General features: G+C 30.7%; 5 non-coding genes across 5 annotated transcripts; all 5 read left to right on the top strand.

The window, feature by feature from the left end:
- The first annotated feature begins 10,403 nt into the window (after positions 1–10,403).
- On the top strand, positions 10,404–10,496 carry LOC124910948. The gene has a single exon (XR_007096548.1). It is a non-coding gene; the product is annotated as a small nucleolar RNA SNORD96 family (small nucleolar RNA).
- A 297-nt stretch (positions 10,497–10,793) lies between these two features.
- LOC124910942 lies at positions 10,794–10,887 on the top strand. The gene has a single exon (XR_007096543.1). It is a non-coding gene; the product is annotated as a small nucleolar RNA SNORD96 family (small nucleolar RNA).
- A 56-nt stretch (positions 10,888–10,943) lies between these two features.
- On the top strand, positions 10,944–11,028 carry LOC124910886. Its single transcript, XR_007096502.1, has one exon. It is a non-coding gene; the product is annotated as a small nucleolar RNA Z102/R77 (small nucleolar RNA).
- Positions 11,029–11,188: 160 nt separating this feature from the next.
- LOC124910883 lies at positions 11,189–11,273 on the top strand. Its single transcript, XR_007096499.1, has one exon. It is a non-coding gene; the product is annotated as a small nucleolar RNA Z102/R77 (small nucleolar RNA).
- A 135-nt stretch (positions 11,274–11,408) lies between these two features.
- Positions 11,409–11,494, top strand: LOC124910879. Its single transcript, XR_007096496.1, has one exon. It is a non-coding gene; the product is annotated as a small nucleolar RNA Z102/R77 (small nucleolar RNA).
- Positions 11,495–15,462: the final 3,968 nt, after the last annotated feature.

Raw genomic sequence — 15,462 nt, forward strand, 5'->3', positions numbered from 1 at the left:
GTAACACATTTTTTAAGTCTAGATTGCCAAGCAACAACTCCCCTGCAAAGTTGATCAAATAACTAGAAGTAGAGTTTCTCGAATCAACATCACCTGCCATATTAGAGTCGGTATAACTAACTAAATTCGGACTCTCATTTCCAAGGCAAAGTCTCAAACTTGATGTGCATCGAAGATATCTCAATATCCATTTCCCAATGTTCTTTTCCTGGATTGGAAAGGAACCTACTCATAGTGTAAACGACATGAGCAGTATCTGGTATTGTGCTAACCATGTCATACATAAGACTTCCAACAGTAGAACCATAAGGAATATTCTTCATATCTTCTTTCTCGACATCGTTTGAAGGACAAAGTTCAGAGCTCAATTTAAAATGTGCTGCAAGAGGTGTGAAAACACTATTGGCCTTCTCCACATTGAATCTCTACAACACTTTTTCAATATATCGTTCTTGAGACAATCCATAATTTATTTGTCTTTCTATCACGACTGATTCTAATACCAAGAATCTGATTCGCTAGTCCAAGATCCTTCATCGCAAAGGACACTCCTAAGTCTTGTTTCAACCTATTAATTGTCACAACACTTTGACCAACAATAAGCATGTCATGAACATAAAGTAAGAGAATAATAAAGTCATTAAGAGATAATTTTTGTATAAACACACAATGGTCGAAAGTAGTCTTCTTATAGTTGTGTTCCTTCATGAACAACTCAAACTTCTTGTACCATTGTCGATGAGCTTGTTTCAAGCCATACAAGTTTTTCTTCAATATGCAAACATAATTTTTTTTACCCATCAAGCTGATTCATGTAAATCTCTTCTTATAATTTACCGTGAAGAAAAGTCATTTTCACATCCATTTGTTCAACTTCTAAATCGAGACTAGCTGCCAAACTCAAGACAACTCTAATTGAAGTCATTTTAACAACAGGAGAAAATATTTCATCAAAATCAATACCCTTCCTTTAACTAAACCCTTTGACAACCAAACAAGCTTTGTGTCGTGGAGTTGAAGTATGCTCATCTTGCTTCTGTCTATACACTCACCTATTTTTCAAAGATTTCTTTCTTTTTGGTAATTCTACCAACTCAAATGTATGATTTTCATGTAAATATTTCATCTCATCTTTCATAGCATCAACCCATTTTTCGCTATCTTTAGCCTCTTCATATGAATTTGGCTCCCCCATCTGTCACCAACGTATATTCATTAGGAGAATATCTAGTTGAAGGGTGTTGATCTCTCGTAGATCGTCTAAGTGGAATTGTAGGTAATTTACCTTGCTCGCTAGTATCATTCTCCATGTGAACATCATGTTCACCCTCAACATCATCCTCTTGCACCAGATTTTCAGTTGAAATAGGTGATTCAGATAAATGAGCTTTATCTAAATTTATTGACTCACCTTTTCCCTTCAACTCATCGTCTTTAGCTTTATCAATTCCCTATGTAGTCTCATCTTCAAAGAAGATAACGTCGCGACTTTTGACAAGCTTCTTTGCAATTGGATTATACTTTCTATAGCCGAACTCATCTTGGCCATAACCCAAGAAGATGCACTCACAACTTTTCACATCTAATTTTGATCTTTCATCCTTTGGAATTTGAACAAAGAACATGCATCCAAATACTCGTATGTGATCATAAGAAACATGTTTATTTGTTCATACCTTATTTGGAACTTCACCGTCCAAAGCAACTATAAGACTCAAATTAATAACATGTACCACCGTGTGTAATGCTTCACCCCCAAAATGTCGGGGATAACTTTGTTTCTAAAAGCAAGCATCTAATCCTCTCAACAATTGTCTTGCTCATCTTTTCTGCAAGGCCATTCAACTCAGGAGTCTTTGGAGGTGTCTTTTGGTGTCTGATCCCATATTGTTTGTAGTAAGCATCAAATGGACCACAATACTCACCACCATTATCACTATGAATGCACTTGATCTTCTTTACAGTCTCTCTTTCAACAAGAGTATGGAATTCCTTGAACTTATTTAAAACTTCACCTTTTGTTTTCAAAACATATACCCAAAGCTTCTTGGAATGATCATCAATAAACGTTACAAAGTAAAGAGCACCATTATTAGTTCGTACCTTTAAAGGTCCACAAACGTCTGAATGCAACAAATCTAAGAGATCTGACTTTCTTGAGGGAGGATTATGATTGAACGATACTCGAGTTTGCTTTCCCACAAGACAATGAGAACAATTCTCCAAATATGTCTCACTCAAACCCGGAATAGCATTTTGCTTAACTAACAAATTCAACCCCTTTTCACTAATGTGACCAAGTCTTCGGTGCCATAACTTTGAAGCTTCTTTACTTCATACAACATTCACATCATCTTTACTTATTAAAGATTGCATTAATTATAAATTTGAAAACTTATCTCCTCAAGCTACAATGTGGTTACCTTTCGAAAGTTTCCATTTTCCATAACCAAAAGAGATTAAGAAACCATCATCATCATCATCAAGTTTTCCAGTTGAAATCAAATTCAACCTCATGTCTGGAGCATGTCGAACATCTTTAAGTAGCAACTTCGACCTATTGTTAGATTCTAGGAAAACATCGCCAATACCAATAAGCTCATTTACGGCATTATTACCCATCTTCAATACTCCAAAATTACCAGAAGTATAAGATTTAAAGTAATCTTTCTTTGGCGTAACATGTATGGCAGTTCTTGTGTCAAACACCCAAGTTGACTCATTTCATACAAGGTTAATTGTATTCTCGTCGTGAACAATGAAGAAATCATAAGTAGTTGCTGAGATGCGATCTTCAATCATATTTCTTTTGCTTAGATCTATTCGCTTCATTTTTGAGCTTATAACAATTCTTCTTCATGTGTCCACTTTTTCCACAATGGAAACATTCAGTTGGCTTGTATTTTTGACTTAGATTTGTTCTGACTCTTATATTTCGACTTATCTTCCTCACCTCTACTATCATTTCTTCCCTTGTTTTCAGCAACAAACACATTTGACTATGATGGCTTGAGATTTTCGTCTCAATTCTACATTTAAGATACCACTTTTGGCCATCTCCAATGTTACTAAACTATTAGAAACAGAGTTACAAAGATAAACTTTAAAAGTCTCCAATGAATCAGGTAAAGTAGTCAATAACCAAAGCCCTTGAACATCGACTTCGAAGTTTATACCCATTGTTGATATCTGATCAAGAACACCCTGAAACTCATTCAAATGATCAGCCATAGAAGCACTATCACTATATCTCAAATGAATAATCTTTTGGAGCAAAATTAATTTGTTACTTCCTATATTTGAAGCATACAAATTCTGAAGCTTACCCCCACAAAGTAGGTGCATTTGTCTCATGTTGTATGTGGTTATAAACATTCTCTTTAAAAAATTGACAAATGAAACCACATACCTGTTCATGTTCAAAAGACCATTCCTCATCAGATTTGGGATGAGTTTCTCACTACCAAAAATAGGTAAATGCAAAAACTTCACAAATAGAAGATCTTTTATTTTACTCTCTAGATATGATAGTTTGAACCATTCAACAAAATCATTTTATTTGTATTAATCTCCATAAAACAATAAAAAATAAAAGCGCTTAGAATCAAACTCTAATACCACTATGTTGGGAATACAACGGAATAATCACCACACTCGTGATAATAAACTATTCCCCACTTGATTGGATCTTTAGGAGCGAGAAACAACAAACATAAAAAGAAATATAAATGAAACAAGAACACCAATAATTTAACGTGAAAATCCTCCTCAAATCAAAGAGTAAAAATTACAGAACTTTTGTCTAAAAGAAGCTTCACTATAATCAAATATTAAACACGAAACAAATGAAGATAAAAGATAAACAAAGAAGAGATCTCACTATCTCTCTATAAGTGTATGCTAGATGACTTTCATATGTGATTTGATAAGACAACTTTCTCCAGCTTTTATAGTAGAACGAGGACAACTCAAGAGTCTTTTTTCAGTAAGACAACCATGCTCCTATTTAATACAAAAGGACACTTGAGCTTCTAGACTTCTGGGCTTCTAAACTTCAGGGCTTCTGGACATCTTAAACGGGTTAGGATTTTATTACATAGTTGGGAGCCTAAACAAATAACCCAACAATTTTTGCAAATTTAGAACAAAAATAATACTCTTTTTGCATCTTTTTAATGATTTAAGTTGGTTATCTAATTTACTTATCATATTTTTATCGGTTATCATCCTTTCAATACAACTATATAAACTCCTTTTAATATGAAAATTGGATTTAAAATCACAACTATAATAATATTGAGGATTTAGATAATAAACAACATGTAAGGGTTTATGGAGTTGAATTGTCCATCGTTCATCAATGATCTTCCAAATAAGTTCATGACTAAAATGAAGAAAAACATTATATCATGAATACATAGATAAATGAATATTTTATATAATTAAAATTACAAATGTTACTTATTTTCTCTTTATATTGTTCAAGTTGACTCTAATCTTTTCTTTAGCTTTATCCATTTCTTCATAAATAAAATCCATGGTAGGCTTAACATATGAATCCACCATTCTAAGTACTTTAATTAGAGGTCTCGCAACTTTAAGACATATAATTATATTTGACCATAATCGACTACCAATAACCATTGCCTCAATTTTCTTTCCATCAACCGTACTCGTGAATGAACTTGATCTTCAATTTCTTAAACTAAACATAGTTATCAGTGGAAGTTTTAAGTTAATAAAACTCTCTAACGTGAAATATGCAGTGAAAAATCTTGTCTTGTTGGTCTAATCAGGTTTCTTCCATTAGTAAATATCGTAGCATAGATAAAAGTAGAGTTCTTGAGTATATATACCTTGTTATGCTTTTAGCACTCTCAATTGTCAAGGTATGGACATGTATTTTTTTTCTCTCAAAATCTTCTAACATGAGATCAATACAATGAGCAACACAATGAGTCCAATATAACCATTTTCTTTTTTTCATTAACAATTCACCAACTAATTTGTAATTAGTAATATTGTCACTAACTATTTGAACAACATTTTCTTCTCCAACTTTTTCTACAATTGCATCTAACATTTGAAATATCTTATTCGCTGTCTTAGAAATGTCGGAAATGTCAATGAAAGTTAAAAAGTTCGTTCCTTTAGGACTGTTAACCAAAAAATTGCATATGAAACGTCTTTTCTTATCAATCCAACTATCTGACATAATTGAGAAACCTATTTTTCTCCATTTTATCTTAAAATCTCTTAGAAACTCATGTGTTAGTTCCACCTCTTTATTTAGATATTTCACTTGTATTTCATGATAATTAGGTGGTTTAAATCATGGACCATGTCTAGCAACCATTTCAAGTACTTTTTCAAAATAATGATTTTTTCAAAACATTGAAAAGAATGGAACTAGTATAGAGAAAACGAGAGATAATTTGACTCACTAGTAAAAAATCTTGTCTTATTGGTCTAATCAGGTTTCTTCCATTAGTAAATATCGTAGCATAGATATAAGTAGAGTTCTCGAGTATATATACCTTGTGTTAGATAAATTCATACCGGTTCAAATAAACCTAACTTAAACAAACTTCCTATGCAGGAACAAGGAACCAGACCGGATAAACAGAAGAGAACCAACTGAAGAAATCGAACCGGTTAAGCTACCAAACCGATCAAGAGTATTCGGTACGTGACCGCACAGAGGAAGGATCGACCAAAGCTCAAAACCGGAATCATCATACAGCCGATCAATCCACAAGGCAATCATAACCGGAAGAAGTCCGGTTACTTTACTATCAGAAGACATTCGGCCAAGTCAAGTGGCCAACCTAGGCCAAGTCAAGAGGCCGACTAGTACAAGAAGACACTTTGGGTATCTGTTGAGAATGATACCAAAGGAACAGACTGAATACTTCCATATCCATGCAAGTCTGAGGAAAGACTGTAGGCTGCAGAAAACAGTACTACCGGATCCTTCTACTTCGGGATAAGCCAGAAAGGAAATCTTCAAAGTACAGACAACTGTCCAAGCAGACAGTGCCTACATTGAGTAAAAGACAAATCCAGCAGGTTCGCTTTACAGACCGGCAGGTCTGAAACAGGATGCCAGGTCTGAGATTGATCGTCAGGTCTGAGGAGAAGACCGCAGATCTGAGACACTGAATCACTGCATCTCTGATCAGCCAATCAGATTCAAGGCTTCGAAATATGACCGTTGGCATATTTCACCTATAAAAGGAGGCAGTTGCAGAAGAGTAAATGTGTGATATCAAGAGACATTCAGTGAGACAAGTGAAGCGTTGAAAGCATTTACTACAAGTGATAACAGTGTGGTATTCTAAGAAAGCCTAAGTGCTAAATTCTAAGTGTGTGTTACAATTTCGGTGTGAATTTTAAGAGTGTTATCGAGCAGGAAATAAGTCTCGATCGGATTGTATTTGTATTCCTTAGTGAATATCCTTCTCGCGGCTTCGAGAGGAAGGGGTGACGTAGGAGTTTTATCTCCGAACATCCATAAAATCTGTTGTGTTATTTACTTTCTGTTGGCTTCATTACATAACCGACTAACTTAACCATACCGCTCCAAACCAACTCCATACTGACCATACCGAATATCCAGATAACCGAAACCGACCCACCATTCTTCAAATCTCCATCATCCGAAACCGACTCCGCCTATCATACACGTGTACCGCTTCAACTTGAAAGCAAACCTCTTCCGCGCTTGAACCTAGTTCAAGGGTTTGTGACAGGTTGTGAAGTATTGAAACCCCGGTGTTAATCTCTAACCGGATTAACCACCACCCTACGAGTAAAAACCGCTAACCGGTCCAACCCCCGGTCCACCAGCGGCGACCTAGATCCTAACACCTTGTTATGCTTTTAGCACTCTCAATTGTCAAGGTATGGACATGTATTTTTTTCTCTCAAAATCTTCTAACATGAGATCAATACAATGAGCAACACAATGAGTCCAATATAACCATTTTCTTTTTTTCATTAACAATTCACCAACTAATTTGTAATTAGCAACATTGTCACTAACTATTTGAACAACATTTTCTTCTCCAACTTTTTCTACAATTGCATCTAACATTTGAAATATCTTATTCGCTGTCTTAGAAATGTCGGAAATGTCAATGAAAGTTAAAAAGTTCGTTCCTTTAGGACTGTTAACCAAAAAAATGCATATGAAACGTCTTTTCTTATCAATCCAACTATCTGACATAATTGAGCAACCTATTTTTCTCCATTTTATCTTAAAATCTCTTAGAAACTCATGTGTTAGTTCCACCTCTTTATTTAGATATTTCACTTGTATTTCATGATAATTAGGTGGTTTAAATCATGGACCATGTCTAGCAACCATTTCAAGTGCTTTTTCAAAATAATGATTTTTTCAAAACATTGAAAAGAATGGAACTAGTATAGAGAAAACGAGAGATCATTTGACTCACTAGTTTTTTATACGCTTGATCTCTTTATAAAAGGTTGTCTCGCACATTTGTCAAATTGTTTTGAAACAATTTTCATATCATCTCCTTCATCATTTTCATTCTCATAAATATCTTTTTATCTTTTTCTTTGTTTTGCCTCATTCTTTTTCGATAAAATATTTATAATCTTTAATTTCACATAATCAAGAGCACTAATACAAGGCTCAACATCTTTGTGTGTACAAGTTAAATAATGTTTGAAACGATATATTTCACTTGAAAATACTTTCTTAGAATTGCTATCAACATCAATTTCATACTCTTCAACCAATATCAAATCTATAACCTGGTTTATTCTTATTTAACTTATGAGCGATATAACCCAATATTGAAGTTGTTTTATAAGTTAAATTAACTCCATAAAATATAAAACAATAATATTTTAATAAATTATATATGTCAAATATATTTATAATGTGGTAATAAATTGTCTTTTGATTGTCCAACTCGATGGAATTCAAATTTTTTCATGCTAAGAACTGCTTTGCAATATAAGTTGGTTTTTTGTCGATGCTCTCTTCTGGATAGACAATACAAACACGAGCCAAACGATAATGAATGAGATCTTTCCCAAGAAGTATGTAAAAGACTTAAACTGTTTTTCAATGCAACTGAGCTGTTTTCTTCAACAAAATATCCTACATCGAATATATGTTTTGTTAAAATATGTGAGATTAAACTAACTTTCGCTACTTTGATAAAGTCTCCCATTGAAAAGATTCAAGATATGACAATTTTAATGATGTCAAAGTTTGATAAATATTGGTTAGATACACATATCTTGATGGTTGTTGCTTGTATTCTGGATCCGATGAGTAAATTGAAGTTGGTTCAATATTATTTTACACGTTTCTACCCAAGTGAATGGAAAACAAAGTTAGATGAAGTGCGTCAAAAGTTTTATCATTTGTTGAAGGAATACACAAATGATATTTCCAATGCCCCACTAACCACGAGTGACACAAATATTCTCCGGTTAATGAGTAATATCTATCCTGCAGACTTTACTAGCTTTTGTGAGAGCAACGAATATATGAGCACACAAATAAAATCTGAGCTAGATATGTATTTGGAGGAAAAATTGCTCCCAACAACCATGGATATGGATGTTCTCGCTTATTGGAATGGTAACTTTAAATATCCCACGTTACGAGCAATTACAAGAGATTTGTTGGCGATTCCAGTGTCAATACTTGCTTTAGAGTATGCGTTTAGTACAAATGGTAGAATTGTTGGTCCTCATTGGAGTAGGCTTAATGTGGAGATGGTGGAGGCTCTTATGTTGCAAAAGGTTGGTTATCAGGTATTGTTAATAATATTTTTAAAAAACAATAAAGTTCTTATTCTCTTTTCTTATTATTATTTTTTTTTGTTAATAACGTGTATGTGAACCTCCAAATGAAATATCGTTCATGGACACATATATATAGATTTGGACTTAGATTGCGATAAAGATTTAAGTATAGTTTTATCATTTGCAATCATAATTTGTAAATGTTTTTAGCTAATTATTTTTGAATTTTTACAGATATAGATGACGTTGAGGAGAGTATTGTAGAATGAAGATTTCAAGAATTGGATATATTTTTGGAAAAATATATTTTGAATTTGATATACTATTTTGCTTGGGTTAAATCTAGTATTTTGAATTTGATAAATTTTGGAGATCTATTATTTTGTTTGGGTTAGATATAGTATTTTGAATTTGATATAGTATTTTGTTTGGGTTAGATCTAGTATTTTGTTCGCTAAAATTGATTTTGGATCTATTAGTGTGAAAAAAAAGGGACTTAAATTGTATGCTATATTACTATATTAGATAGGTATGTAATTTTGTGCCAAAATAGTAGAAACATATATATCTTTTATGTTATTGCTGGACTTTTCTAAAAACATTATATAAAAAAATAGATTTTATAAATGTTAAGTAACTAGTTTATGTATTATGTACTAAATTATGAATTCTAGTTGACTAGAACCAATAGAGATAGATGTAACATTTATTAGTTTTCTTTAAATTTGTGTATAAAATTGTTTAAAATTAATTTTTATTTATCTTATTTTAAAAAGGGGTAAAATGAATATTATAAAAGGTAAAAATCAATATTAAATTATTAATTGAATAAGAAAAACTAGATAGATTAATCTAAAAATCGGGTTTGGTTCGGTACCTATCATCGGAATTGGTCAAGTTCGGGTTAAATATGGACCGATTTTTCGGGGCAACTTTTTGTCTGGTTTAGTTCGGGTCTCTAGAAAATAGGAAATTTGCCATGCCTAGGTATGTAACATACAAATTTTATCATCGACGACAAAAGGTATATGTATTGAATTCAAGACGATTATTTCCGTTACCATCTTCAAATTTTGATTTTGGATAATTATTTCTTACGTTAAAATTATATACTTACTAGTTTCGTTAACATGAATAACCTAAATAGCAAAGTGATACAACCTCGCTGTTTGCATCAACGGGATGTAAAGTGATTAGCAAGCCTATAAGAAGTATTGCCAAGGCCTCATTTCAAATCATTCATATTGTTTCTCTCTCTCTAGGGTTTTAACGTTTCAATGGAGGCCGCTTACTACTTCCTGCAATCGGCATCACGGTTTCACTTCTTCTTCTTTAAACTATCAATTTGTTGCTCATGAGTGTTGTTTAATTCTGACGACTATGATTTAATTGGAGCGGATTTCTTTGGTGTTCGTAAATTCCATACATAATCGTCGCAGATTGAGCCTCCTTTCGATTCATGAATGGTTGAGATTCTCTCTCTTAGGAGATGGAGTTTCCTGTTCTTCGTAAGGAGCGCGATCTCATATCCTATTGCCTTGAGTAGCAGGTTCTGCTATTACCTTTTGGGATTTGCCATGAGAATTACATTCTTATTCTGAATAACTTGATTTTTGCCTATGAGGATATCAGTTAAAATAACACCATCTTTCGGGACTGAATGGCCTTTTGGCCTTGATGTTATTAATTCTGCAATTCTGAGGCTTATTTACAATCGATCATTGATTGAATTCATTTGTTTTGTATCGACGATTATATATATTTGGAGCGGATTTGATAGTGTTCGTATATTCCAAATATAATCGTCGTAGATTGAGCCTCTGATCTGATGTATGGATGGTCGAGAGTCTTTCTTTTACGAGAGAGAATTTCCCGTTCTTCAGTCGGAGTGCGATCTCATATCCTATTGCCTTGAGTAGCAGATTCTGCCATTACCTTTTGGGATTTGCCATGAGAATAACATTTCATTTTGAGTATTGAATTCATTTCAAACTATTGGATCTGAGTCTATGAGGATATCAGTTAAAAATAACACCATCTTTCGGGACTGATTGGCCTTCTGGCCTTGATGTTATAAATTCTGCAATTCTGAGACTAAATCTATTGATTCAGAATTTCCATACTCTTTCTCTCTATGTGATGTTGTTAATTGAGAATGAGGTGATGATTAATAGGTTTCCCTATTGGTTTGATTGTCGGTATGATGGCAAATCACGTATTAGCTCTATCTGATCATTCTTTAGTCATTGTCTTCATCTACATTGAATTGTTTTTCCGAACGTAATGTTAGGGTTTATGTTTACTGTGAAATTCCTAATCTTGTGTTCTCAGAGAGATGGTAGAATTTATTCATTCAGATTTTCCATGATATTTGTTTCCCTGTGAATTGGATAAGTGAGAATGAATTGATGATTAATAGGTTTCCCTATTGGTTTGATTGCCGACATGATGGCAAATCACGTATTAGCTCTATCTGATCGTTCTCCATTCAATATCTTCTTCTCAAGAAATCTGATAATGTTTTAAGATCTCATACAAAAGAACACATTTTTTCTATAATCTTGCTTTCATTTACTTGGTAGATACTTGATATTCTTTTATGAAATATGGAGTTAAGGGGATGATGTGATGATTTGGTTAATTTCCCTATTGGTTTGATCACCGGGATGATGGTGTCTATTGTATTAGCTCTATCTGATCATTCTCTTTCATCCATATTATTGGTATCTTCATTTAATACTATCACTGTTTCATAATTTTTCTTTGTGTGAAACGTTTCACGAATTTAATTTGTAATCTGTCAAATGTAGTAGTAGCTAGATGCACATATCGAAGGCTTCTTTCTGTATTCAATTTTAAGACTGGAGCTCAATATTTGTGCTAAATTGTTTGTATGTAGTCCACTGTTATCTTTAAATCCTCTCTTTTTTGTGATAGAGAGAAGATACTCTGATTGTGGACTTATATTTTACTCATCTTAAATATGAAGAATTAAATATACCTTTAATTATAATGATATTAATAATTTCGTTTGGAACAATGTCATGAAATTTTACTCAAGAAGCTTTTTCTTTAGATACTATAATTGATTTGCCAGTAATTGTGAGAACATTATGGACTACTACTTGCCTCTAAAGTCTCTTCTCTAGAAGAAGCTAACTCTAGAAGAAGCTAAATTGCTTGTGAATGAAAGACTTATTAAAGTAATAATCAGGAATCTAGAAGGCTCATCAAAATAACAGTCAAAAGAAGAGATTTTAGTCATTACCAATCAAACACTAACTTTAACTTTGGTTAAATTAAAAATCTCATACATTACCAAATTTTTTTATCCTTATTTTAGTCTATCAATACTCAATTGACCTCATCTTATCTTGTAACCTGACCTTAAAATACCTCTCATCTTATCTTGTAACCTGACCTTAAAATACTTAGACTGCCTAACTCATTCCACATTTATCTACCAATTCAAATCGATATCTTATCTTGTGTTTTAACTTTTATTTCGGTCAAACAACCAATATTCTTGTATATTTTAACCACTAATATCAATTTATTTTCTAATCGACCTCTATCTCTTAACATATTTTCAATTCGACAAATCAAAAATAATCTCATTCCATATTTATTCACAAATCACAATCGGCCTCTATTCTCTCAAAAACTTTACTTTCACTTCATCAAATACATTTGTACACATACACATTTTTATTTTTATTAATTTTTCTAAAATCAATTGGCGAATATATATTCAAATAAATAATATTTTCTTAAATTAATTATGTTTAATTAATTTAAAATGAATTTTTATAAAAAATCATAGTAAATCCACATATTATTAAATTTAAATAAAATTAATTATTTTTATAATTAATTTTAAAATGCCGGGTATTATCAAAATATTTTAAAAATAATATTTTATTTTAAAAGATACTCTACATACAAATAAAATCATTTAAACCTCGAGCCAGTTTTATTTTAAAAGATATCTGACATACAAATGAAATCATTGAATCTCGAGTTATCCCGAGTTATCCCGGATTCCCCGTATTATCAAGTTACGGGTCAAGAATTTCCAGTGATTAAAATCCATTATTTAATTATTTTATAGTGTTATCTAACTTTCTCTTTCTTTTATCCTTACTTATTTAATATTTTAAACATATTAGTGTACAAATTTGATAAATATTTATAAATATATTTTTAAAATGATTAATAATTTATAGTGTTTAAAATACATAATTAAATTTATTGTTTAATTAAAAAAATTCAAAGAAAAAAATAGTAATTACTTTTTAATATAGAATATCAAATCATTTATTACATTATAAAAATTAGAATATCAAATAATCTAATAATACTATTATTTTATAATTTGATAGTCACTTAACTTTCTCTTTCTTATCATTTAAAAATTTTAGTGTATAATTTTGTTAGATAATTATAAATTTATATTTACAATGATTAATAATTTATTATTTTAAAAAATACATAAATAAATTTATTATTTAATAATAAAAATTAATGAAAAAAACAATTATTTTTTCATAAAGAAAATCAAATTATTTAATAATAAAAAACTGAAAAGATTAACATTGTTTTATATAATCTAATAACACCCTTATATTATAATTTTATAACTTTATAACTCTACTAACTTTTCATCATTTGTCATTACTTATTTAAAAATATTAGTGTATAAATTTTATAAATATTTATAAATATATATTTACAAAGATTATTATTTATAATTTAAAAGAAATACATAATTCAATTTATTATTTAATAATAAAAAAAAAAATCTTTTTTTAATATAGAAATCAAATCATTTAATAATAAAAAATTGAGAAGAGAGTATCATAATTTTATTATTGCGCGATCAAAAGTTAATATCATTATTTTTAGAAAAAAGTTATGTTATTTTATTTAGAATATCAAATAATCTAATAATACCATTATTTTATACTTGGATAGAGCCACTTAACCTTCTCTTTTATTATTACTTATCTATCTATATATATAATTATGCTTAATTTTTAAAATGTTTAGATTTTTAGGTCGAGAGTTGTGGTTAATTTGGATATATATGTGAGAGGAAATATATATCGTTGTTGGATTGTGGGTTGACCCGCCCATAAATTTAAAACGGTTAAAAATAAAATTAAAAATATTATATGTATATTTCGAACTTACAACCTAACAAAAACAAATACAACCCTTTAACCAACTAGACTATTAACACTTTATATTTTAAATTCAACATCAAATTAGATAAGCGCGAGACATTTTAACAATATAAGATAATCTTTTTAACTAACTAACAATATATATATATATATATATATATATATATATATATATATATATAATGATGCTTAATTTTCAAAGTGTCCAAATTTTCAGATCGATAGTTGTAGTTAATTTGAATATATATGTGAGAGTAAATGGATACTTGGGTCGAATTGTGAGTTGACCCAACCATAAACAAAAAATGGTTAAAAATAAAATTAAAAATTTTATATGTAGGTTTCGAACTTATAACCTAACAAAACAAGTACAGCCTTTAACAAGTTAGGGTAATAACACTTTAAATTTAAAATTCAAAACCAAATTAGATGAACTCGGGACATTTTAACAATATATGTTCAACTTTTTAACTAACTAATCTCTCTTTCTCTCTCTATATATATATATAATGATGCTTAATTTTCAAAGTATCCAGATTGTCGGGTCGAGAGCTTTGATTAATTTGGATATATATATGTGAGAGTAAATGGATATTTGGTTCGGATTGAGAGTTGACTCACCCATAAACTTAAAACAGTTAAAATTAAAATTAAAAATGATATATGTATGTTTCGAACTTTCAACCTAGCAAAACAAATACAACTTTTTAACCAAGTGTGATTGGGATGTGCCTTGTCGAGGGATAATAGGGCGGTATCAATTGAAAGTGGTTAAAAATATGAATCAAATATTTTATTTACCAAAGTTTGAGGTCACGATATTAAATATTTAAAAACATGAATCAAATATTTGATTGATCAAAGTGAAAGTGTAAGGTCACGAGATGAGAGGTTCATTCGGAAAAAAATATGTAATGAAATATGTGAGAAGATAAGTTGTTTTACCGAAATGAATAAAATGTGGAATGAGAGTGTTCTATTCTTTATATTAATATATTATTCATGATTTATTAAGAATTTTAAACATTGAATACATATTATTGTTATTTTTTTATTAAATTATTATATTTATATTTTATCTGTGTGCATCGCACAAGAATCTTCCCAATAATAAATAATATTAGACCCTAGTAAATAATTTATATAATTATTCAAAATCTAACTTACAAAATATATATACATACACAAAATTATAAAATTATTTCAACAATCACAAGTGGTCTAACGGTTAAAATGTTAACATTTTATATTGGAGACTATGGTTTGAATCCTTACAAAAGAAGTAACTACTATATGTGAGTATGCGAACCATGGTAGTTTGAAACAGAAATGAGAATATTGACTTGAGTAACGCAAACATTGGTGAAAAAAATCTAAGGGTTCGTTTATGGAGGAAATGTTGGCTTGAGTAATGCAATCATTGGTGATAAAATCTAAAGGTCCGTCCATAGAGGAAATGTCAGTTTAGAGTAAAGCAAACATTGGA

The sequence above is a fragment of the Impatiens glandulifera genome, chromosome 7, assembly GCF_907164915.1.
Source record: "Impatiens glandulifera chromosome 7, dImpGla2.1, whole genome shotgun sequence".
In the NCBI taxonomy this organism is placed as follows: Eukaryota; Viridiplantae; Streptophyta; class Magnoliopsida; order Ericales; family Balsaminaceae; genus Impatiens; species Impatiens glandulifera.